The sequence below is a fragment of the Peromyscus eremicus genome, chromosome 2 (genome assembly GCF_949786415.1).
Source record: "Peromyscus eremicus chromosome 2, PerEre_H2_v1, whole genome shotgun sequence".
In the NCBI taxonomy this organism is placed as follows: Eukaryota; Metazoa; Chordata; class Mammalia; order Rodentia; family Cricetidae; genus Peromyscus; species Peromyscus eremicus.
Window position 1 is genome coordinate 32,030,304 of NC_081417.1, and position 10,278 is coordinate 32,040,581.

Here is a 10,278-nt window from a genome sequence, read left to right on the forward strand (position 1 = left end):
TCAATGAACAAATAAGTAAAATCAAACAAACCCATGCCTTGCATAAAACTGTTACTAAAAATTAACTGTGATACTAATATGTAGACAGATAAATAGACAAAGTGTGTAGAATAAAAACTATTGTTATGAGTTGAATATATATCCCCACCAAAGTTTATGTTGAAAATAATTGTCCATTGCAGAGATGTTACCAGAATGGATTTTGCAGAATTTTTAAGTCATGAAGTCTCCATCCTAGGATAGATTAGTGTTTTTAGAAAAGAAGCCTCATGAAATAGTTTCTGTTTGGCTCTTCCACCTTGTACCTTATGGGAATGTGGCATCAAGTTGTCATAATGAAAATGGGACACAAGATTCTCACACACATCAGACCTACCAATGGCTTAATATTGGTCTTCTAGACTTCAAACGGAAAGGGATTGATTTCTATAACTAATAAATACGTCAGACCCAAGTATTTTGTTAAAGTATCACCATTAGACTAAGACAATTACAAAGAAGCATTCACATGTATGGTAAAGTGATTCTTGAAAAGGATATAAGCGGGTAGCTATTAAATGAGAAATAGATGACATTTTCAATAATTGGTACTAGGAAACCAATGCTCATTTGTAAATAGTGATGTTAAATACTGTTCTCATACTGTATATAAGCCTTTATTCAAAAGGATCAAAAAACCAAATCTAAAACAATAGTAGTTTCAGAAGAAGACAAAAGTAAATGATTGATGTCATATTTGGCAAATATTTTTTGAGATATGACACTAAAGACACTGGCAACAACAAAAAAAGAAATACTGGGGTTCAGAGTTGGTTCAGCAGTGAAGAACATTTGCTATTCACGCAGAGTATCCAGGATTCAGTTCCCAGAATCCATGTTATAGGCCTCACAACAGCATGTATCTCCAGTTATAAGGGATCTACACCCTCAGAACTCTGTGACCATCTACATGCATGTGGTGTCCATTAGCTCACATAGATAGACACTAATACAATAAATAAAATCATAAAAAATCTAAAAATATATGATATGGATTTTAAATGTTCATTAAAATTGCAGAATACAAAATTACAAAATATCTATTTGATAACTGTAAATGAATTTCCAAAACAACATTTGACTTCTAAATTCAGATCTGGACAAGGGCTTGAATTTATGTTTCCCCAAAGATATTTATGAACAGCAAAACATGAAAATTGTTTAAAATCCCTTATCCATTAAGGAAACACAAACCAAAATTATAATGAGATATGATTCAAACTAGATATGGTTGTTACTATAAAACAAAACAGAACAAGTACTGGTGAGAATGTTGAGAAACTGAAACCATCGGGTAGTACTGCTTAAGAATATGAAAGGGTACAGTCATTGTCAAAAACACGGTGTGTATGCCACGATAAATTGAACTTAACTTAAAGATACTGTAGATCAAGTATGCTAACTAACTTGGCCACACAGTACACAATACATTAGAATGCTTATTGTCTTTTCTCACATGGTATCATGACTTGGAAAGGTGGCTCAGGGTCTCAGCCCAATGTTATGAGAGAGTATTGTTCCACACACCAGTAGCCCATATTTTCTAAATTCAAAACCTGAAATATGACTTCTTTTTCTAAAAATATTTTTATTTTATAATTAACTTAATTTCACATATCAGCCATGGATTCCCTCGTCCTCCCTCCCCCCCAGCTCTCCCCCCAATCCACCCCCCATTCCCACCTCTTCCAAGGCAAGGTCTCCACTGGGGAGTCAGCCCAGCCTGATAGATTCAGCTGAGGAAGGTCCAGTCCCCTCCTCCCTACAACAAGGCTGAGCAAAATTTCCCAGCATAGGCCCAACGCTCCAAAACGCCAGCCCATGCACCAAGGACAGGTCCTGGCTCCACTGCCTGGGGGCCTCCCAAACAGTTCAAGCTAATCAACTGCCTCACTTATCCAGAGGGCATGATCCCTGTTCCATGGGGGCTCCTCAGCCATTGGTTCTATTGAATGTGTATTGTTTCCCCCAAAACTCAAAAGGGAAACTCCTGTAGTTCCAGCACTTGCTGTAGTCAAAAGGATAGGTACCAGGTTCTCGAGTAGAAATATGTGCACCCGTTTTCATATCTGCATTACACACAACTCATAAAAATAGAACTAATCCTTTTTTTAAAATTTTTTCTTTCTTCTTTTTATTTTTTTATTTTACATACCAACCACAGCTTCTTTTCCTTTCTCTTCCCTTTCCTTCTTTTCTACCTACCCCACCCTCTATCCTCTCCTCAGAAAGGGTAAGGCCTCCCATAGGAGTCAACAAAGCATGGCATATCAAGTTGAGGCAGGACCAAGCTCCTCCCCGATGCATCAAGGCTGAGCAAAGCATCCCATCATAGGGAACAGGTTCCAAAAAGCACCAGGGACAGATTCTGATCCCACTGCTAGGGTCCCCACAAACAGACCAAGCTACACAACTGTTAACCCACATGCAGAAGGCCTAGCTCAGTCTTGTGCAGGCTCCCTAGCTGTCAGTCTAGAGTCCATGACCTCCCACAAGCTTGGGCCAGCTGTCTCTGTTGGTTTCCCTGTTATGATCTTAAACCCCCTTGCTCATTTAATCCCTCTTCCCTCTCTTCAACTGGACTCCAGGAGCTCAACCAATGCTTGTCTGTGGATCTCTGCATCTGCTTCCATCAGTTACTAGATGAAGGTTCTATCATGACAATTAGGGTAATCACCAATCTGTTCCCCTCTCCACTATTGCTAGGAGTCTTAGCTGGGGTCATCCATATGGATTCTTGGGAGTTTTCCTGGCACCAGGTTTCTCCCTAACCCCATAATGGCCACCCTTTCTCAAGATATCTCTTTCATTGCTCTCCCTCTTTGTCCTTCCCCTAACTCAACCATCCTGATCCCTCATATTCTCATCCCCCATCTCCTCCCCTTTACATCCCCACCCCCAGTTTTCCCAGGAGATCCCATCTATTTCCTCTTTCCAGACTGATCATGTGTCCCTCTTAGGGTCCTCCTTATTACCTAGCTTCTCTAGGGCTGTGGATTATAGCCCGCTAACCCAATTTTCTTAAATGCCACAGGTAATTAAAAAATGTGACTTGTTTACTAATATTTAGAATATTGCTAAATATTATAAAGTGAGTAAATTACACAATGTTGCAGCACAGATAAGCTAGAAAATGCCACACTAAGTGAAATAAACATAGCATAAAAGGGCAAAATAATATACTTCCACTTATATGTGGTGGGTCAGCTTGTTGAGTAGTAACACTCTAACAAAGAAGGAAGTAGTGATCTGGGAAGACTTGAGGGGAGAGCTACTGTTTAGTAAGTAGAGTTTCAATGGAAAGAATTATAATAGTGATGGCTACACCGGATATAATGCATTAAATGCATTTAATTAAGCTGCGCAGTTAAATTGGTCAGGTGAATACATTTTATGTAACATTTATTTTAACAAAATAAAAATAAAATTATAGGAATCATTACTATGGTCAAAATAATAAATGGACTCATGGATATACATATATGTCTAAACTCATCAAATGATATATGTTAAATGTGTCATTTTAACAGCACTCTTTGGTGTGTAAGTGATACATAAAATTTTCATATATGCAACCTCATGGTTGTGGACATTGTGTATACTCATCATGCCATCACCACAATCAAGGTAAGAATATTAATCATCAGGTCCAAAAGTAATCTTGTCCCCTCTGGATAGTATGTGCCTGTGGTAACAACCATTCACATGAGGAGGACTTGATGTTCAAAGAAGAAAATGCTACCTATCCAAGATCAATTCATTCTAGAAATTCCCTATACAACATAATGAATAAAAAGAACAATATAATACTTTGCAGTTAAATTTCTTAGGAGATTAGAGTCAATATCGTTGTATAAAGCCCTAGGGATTGTAAATGAGCATTCCAAGCTGGAACTCTATAGAGTAAAATCAGCCACCAATAAAAGCATGCTGACCAATCAGCACAAATGAAGTCCTACCTGAAATCTGTCATTTGCAATTTGTCGTTTCTCAGGAGATAAGTTGAATCTTTTGCTTTCCCCTTACAAGTTGCCACAACACTTCATTATACATACTTTTAATTTTTATTCATGTTCATTGATTTCTTGCTCAGCTCAAACATATTTGTATTTATAATTTTAAGTAATTATTTTCAGTCAATATGTAAAAGATCATATAACAGCCATAATGAACATTACAGTAATGAACACTCCTTAAAAGGATTTGTTGCATGTAATCCAGAATGTGCGTACATAAACACAGCAAAAATTTTTAAGAAATCAAAAATCAATGTAAAATTATTTGGAAAGTAGGAACTGAGGAAGTTAACTTCTGATGCAATGTTAACAAAGAAATTTGGAGTACATAGCTTTTAAGAAGAGCTACAAAGCATTGATAAGCAGGCAGATGCTGTGTGGGTGAAAATAATCATGCTCTAAATAGATTCGTGCTTACAGCAGTAAGTCACCTGCTGTTTGAATTGTGAAGACCTGTCCAGAAATGCCTAGCTCTCTAGCATTCTGTGATGGAAATGAATAGATCTGTAAATCTATATCCAGCATCACAAATGATGATGTACTGAGATTAATATCTTCTTCTAACGTGGCTGTTACTGTGTTTCATTACAGTAAACAAATAAAGGCAAGTTAAAATTAATTAAAACCAACATTTGTAAAATAATTTACTTTCAGTCTCTTTCTACACATATAAACTATCAATGTGTTTTTGTTCACATTTCTAAAAACCACTTTCATGAAGATCTTGCTATAATGATTATACTAATTATTTGTCCACCATTTAAAAGCAATTAAGAGAATAATATTTATTATATGGCTACAAACGTGAACCATCATATGTTCTGGTATTATTTCCAGCATTAATTTGTTCAGCACTTTTCTTACTGTCTTATGCTAGTACGTGAATAGTATATTTTTAATGCTCATGGGTTTAATCTCTGAGGATATCACAGAAGCTGTAAATTTCATTACTTCCTTAGTAATAAAAGAATTAAAGAAAGGTTTTGTCAGAAACATAGTAATTCTGTTCTCCATATTGAACAATTGATGTTTGTTTATTTTAAATGTTTTAGCTTATATAATTGCAGACATACATTCATAAATAATGCTCTCATAGTAAGCTATAAATGTACATTTTCATTCACTTGTAAGTACCAAGTAATTGTCTCATATATAGAAAATTATATTAGATTTTATTTATCATTTTCAGAAAGTTACTTGAAAAGAGAATAACATTTTTTAGATTCTACATATTTTCTTTATCCCAAGCACAATTAAGAAACCAAAACAAGCAAAATTTGATCTCTTGATAATCCATGACTAAATGGCATTGATAGCGTGAGACTTTGTAGGCAATAAAGAATTTGTTGTAGAATATTATTTTAAGGTGTGTTACTTTTGTTTGTGTTGCATTTGTTTAACTCTGTGGAACTGTGTTACTTTGCCTGTCTAAAGCACCTGATGGTCTAATAAAGAGCTGAATGACCAATAGTGAGGCAGGCAGAGAGGATAAATTGAAGGAGAAATCTGGGAGGAGAAAAGAAGTAGCCAGAGAAAAAGGAGGACTTCAGGGGCCATCCACCTAGCTATATAGCAAGCCACAGAGTAAGAGTAGCATTTACAGAAGAGAACAGGAAAAGCTCAGAGGTAAAAGATGGGATAAATTTGTTAAGAAAAACTGGCAAGAAAATAGTCAAGCTAAGACTGAGCATTTATAATTAAAAATACGACTCCATGTGTGATTTATTTGGGAGCTGAGTGGCGGTCCCCCCCAAAAAAAGCAAAAACAATAACAACGTTGGATATTCATCATAATCATTTCCCTTGGCATTTAAATATTTGTTTTTACTTTTTGTTCATTTCTCTCTCTCTCTCTCTCTCTCTCTCTCTCTCTCTCTCTCTCTCTCTCTCTCTCTCTCTCTCTCTCTGTTGTGGGTCTATGCACATAAGTACAGGTACCTATGGAGACCAGAAGTGGACACTGGATATCTGAAATGGAATTGCAAGGAGTTGTGAAACACAACTGGATTCTGGAAAAACAAAAACAAAAAACCCTTGGGCCCTTTGGAAGAGCAGAAAGCACCCTTAACATCTGAGAATCTCACCTGCCCTTCATTATAACATTTAAAGTGAAGTTATCACATCATTTTCTTCAGTTTATTTAAAAATCAGCACAGTTTTATAGTGTGATTTAATGAAAATTTGTAAAACCTACTAAATCACATCCTGAACAAGAAGATATTTATCAAAATAAATACAGAAAACTAGTTTGAGAATTAACTGTCATCTTTTTGTCATGACTACAGCCCTATAAAGTCTTAATAACCATTTCAGTCATAATTTTTTAGTCAATTTCTTCTTCCTATCCCTAAATAAAGAGCTTATTCTTAAATAAACATTTCATTCAGAAAAGAATGCCATCTACACAAAGCTCCAACATCATGTAAACTTTTAAAGAAAGAATAATTTTTGTTAAATCAACTTACATATTTGAAACATATTTTAACAAACAAGTTTCTATACTTTAAGGTAAATATATATATATATATGTGTGTGTGTGTGTGTGTGTGTGTGTGTGTGTGTGTGTGTGTGTGTGTAAACATTTGCCAGTTCAAATATTGTATACATTCATTTTAATTTTTAGAATCAGAAAATCCCAAGGTAATATCAATAATATAATTAAATTGCCAATATCAGTCCAATGTTTATAATTTTAAGGGATGAAACTCCCTAACATAAATGTATCAGAGTTTAAAATATTGCTTAATACTTCTAGGTCTGCAGCATGAATTCTAATTGGTCTTAATAATAAAAACCTGGAGACAGATATCAGGGTAAACTGAAAGATCAGTAAAGGAGCCAGCCACTAGAGAGACTTCTTACCTCCAGGACTTCTCATCCTGAAGGGAGCTGAGTTCTTGTCTCCTCCCACCTTACATTCCTCTCTCTGCCTTGCCATATTGCTGCCTGTCTCCACCTCCCTAGTGCTGGGATTAAAGGCGTGAGATCCCATGTGCTGGGAACAAAGGTGTGCCATCACTGCCTGGCTGTTTCTCTTTTAGACTGTATCAAACTTGGTAGCCCAGAGTGACCTTGAACTCACAGAGATCTGTCTGCCTTTGCCTCCCAAGTGCTGAGATTAAAGGTGTGTGCCACCACTCCCTGGCTTCTATGGCTAACTAGTACCTTAGCTCCACACTCTGGTCTTAGGCAAGCTTTATTTGTTAGATCACAAACAAAATATCACCACATAGATCCTATTAGGTTGCTCTTTAGTTACTTAATATTTAAATGTAAAAAATAGTTTGTCCATATAGTAACTAGAGCATGGTCAAATTCCCAGTGACCCGGCCTCTTACAGAATGAGTCATTCCCCATCCTCACCCTAGCCAGTCACCATCTATCATGAAGGGCTACACTATAGCATCATTGTCACAATTTTTAAGATTTCTCTTTGATAGCTTCCTGTCTATGATTTTCAGGGTGAGGGTAGAGGTAGGGGTTGTCACTGAAATCTTCTATGTCTTTGTTTCTCAATTGTGAGTCTGCAGTCATTTATTCCACTGCAGAAGAAGGTTCCTGGTCCTCTATAGTCAGCAGGGTCATGGATCATGGACTACCACATTGTATCTGTCAACAGCAGTTACTATAGAGACAACACAAATTGGACTTTTTAAAACTTTTTTGTTGTTGTTAGAGGCCACAAAGGTAGGGAGCAGATATGGGAGGAGTGGTAAGTAAGGGTGATTGGAGTACCTTTTATGAAACTCTCAACTAAACAATAAAAATAAATATAGTTAGAAATTGTATGGAATGCAGAAATGAAAACACGTTGAAAATTGAATTGGACTTAGTAGATGCACGAAAAGCAAAATAAAATGTTTCCATATTCCATTATGCATTAAATTAATCTAATCAAATTTTTGAGAAATATCTCTATTAATGAGTAACTTTTGCTAATAAAGTTAAGAGAAGAAAACACAATAAGTGTTTAGGATTTGGGGCATTTTTGTCCAAAGCAAGAAAACGATATCAATTTATTGGTAGCTATTCATACATATTAATATTTGATGAAATGTTTTAAATTTCAATACTATAATTTACAGAAATGTATTTTGTGCTGAAATTCAAGTTTTGAATGATGAATTTCTAATTACTACTTTAAAATAGTTTATCTTGGTATTCAACTTAGACCTGTATAAAAAACAAATGTCTGTGATCCAAATGCACCATTCAGCTGATTCTATACCTTAGACAATAACAATCAATAATTGACTTTATGTGTTAACACATCTATAATTCATGCATCATTTTAATGGCTGATAACAAGCATATTATTATCCTTTTCTTGATATTTTATGCAAAATTACCAGACTTCTAAGATGTAATCCCTTAGTCTTACCAAGAGTAGAAATTACAGAAAAAAATTATAAAAATGGTTTTCTATCATTTATTTCATGAAACACCTGATCTATGCAAAAGTTTCAGAAGATTCACCCCATCCGTCATCAAGCCTAGAGATTTCCACACGTCTTATGAATGGATATAATTCATGAATAAGAATGCACTTCGGGGATCTTGAAATCATGTCATGTCTTTTCAGTTAAAGTGGGCAAAGAGTAAGCACTTAAAAAGCAAGTCCTAAAGCCCAGAAAGGCTTTTTTAAAAGGCCATTATAAATGAAGTTCTCAGAACTCTGACTCCAGCAATGATATAAAGGTTAAAAACTTGCCTCAGCAATGTTACTATATGATCATCTTATTTTAAATGTAGATTGTCAGCTACTTTGAACCAAGCATGCTCACTATAAAGTTCAGAGATGTGAAAAGATGTCATGAGAAGGACAAGAGCATTTTCTCACAAAGAAATTTAAGACAGCACAAAATATTAAATGGCCCAGCTTTAAAACTGTGATCATTCTTGCCCAAGGCAATAAAGAGATATTATTAGTCTTCGGTTGTTCGTGTATGTTAGTATTTGGTACAAAGTTTTAAATTGAAGATTATAATTCATAGGAAAATTATCCTTAATGACATGTCTGCATTTTGAATAAAATATTCTTTCTAAAATTTTATAAGTTGCTTACAAAAAATTTCAACAGTAATTTTTAGTCACACTTCTTTTCAGCCACCAGCCTGCAAAAAACAACATGGAGACTTATTAGCTATGAAAGCATGACCTTAGCTTAGGCTTTGCCCCAACTAGCTCTTAGAACTTATATTAACCTAGTTTAATTAAGCTATGTTCTGCCACTTGGCTTGATTTCCTCTCTTTTGCACCATATGTCCAACACTTTCAGTGTCTCACTGGTATCTCTTGTACACCTAGAATCTTCCTGAGTTCCTCTCCTTTTCTGGAATTCCTGCCTAACCTCTCTCTGCCTACCTACTGGCCATTCAGCTCTTCATTAAGCCAATCACAGTGACACATCTTCAAACAGTATACACAAATATTCCACAGCAATACTTCAAAGGAGAAATTAATTCATACACAGATATTTATAATATAAACTCTTGTTGCCTTAATAAAATTTTGTAAATTAATTTGCTTTTATAAAAGAAAATACACTAGGTTAAATTATAGAAGAAGTTTTCAATGTGAACTAAACATTTCTATCATCTAGTCTTCTTTCCATCCTAAACAGAAAAAAAAGAGAAAGAAAAACTCACTTTCATGTAGTCAATCATTTTGAAATAAATTTCCACGCTGTTGCTATAGTGATGATGATAAAGTTCTTGCTTCTATTTGTGTGGTCAAGGTTCTAAGCAGAACATTTGTAAAGGTAAGCTAATGAAAATGAAGATACTGTTAGTTCTCATCTTCAAGTAAGCCTCCTTGAATTTTGTTCACAATCACAGAACTCAACCATTGTCTGTAATTTTATTAAGTGTACATTATCCTAAGCTCTCTCAATGTAGCCCTAAAAATTGTACCACAGAGATGAGCCCTCACCTTTTATTATTACAGGTTAAAGACATTGGACACAGGATATTTAAGCTGATTCTGAACATTTTGTGAGAAAAAAAATCAATGAATGAATCAAAGATCCTCGTCATCAGCTCTTTTTGCTCATCATAAAGCTTTATATTTTTTAACAATACAATGATTGTATGCATTTTTCTTCAGTGGCACATGTTGTTCCAGTCTCAATTCCTTTCTGTGTTGATGCAAAGTAAAAAGCTTAAAAGCAGAGAGTTTCTGTTCTAACTGGATGAATCATCAAAGACGAGTCAGAGACAAAGCA

General features: G+C 35.2%; 1 long non-coding RNA gene across 2 annotated transcripts in view; it reads right to left on the reverse strand.

The window, feature by feature from the left end:
* LOC131904583 (uncharacterized) overlaps positions 1-9,800 on the reverse strand; it is a 37,439-nt gene extending 27,639 nt beyond the window's left edge. For both annotated transcript variants that reach the window (XR_009377766.1, XR_009377767.1), the window contains exon 1: positions 9,704-9,800. This is a non-coding gene — a long non-coding RNA (uncharacterized LOC131904583). The remainder of the gene's footprint in view (positions 1-9,703) is intronic.
* Between the last annotated feature and the right edge of the window lie 478 nt (positions 9,801-10,278).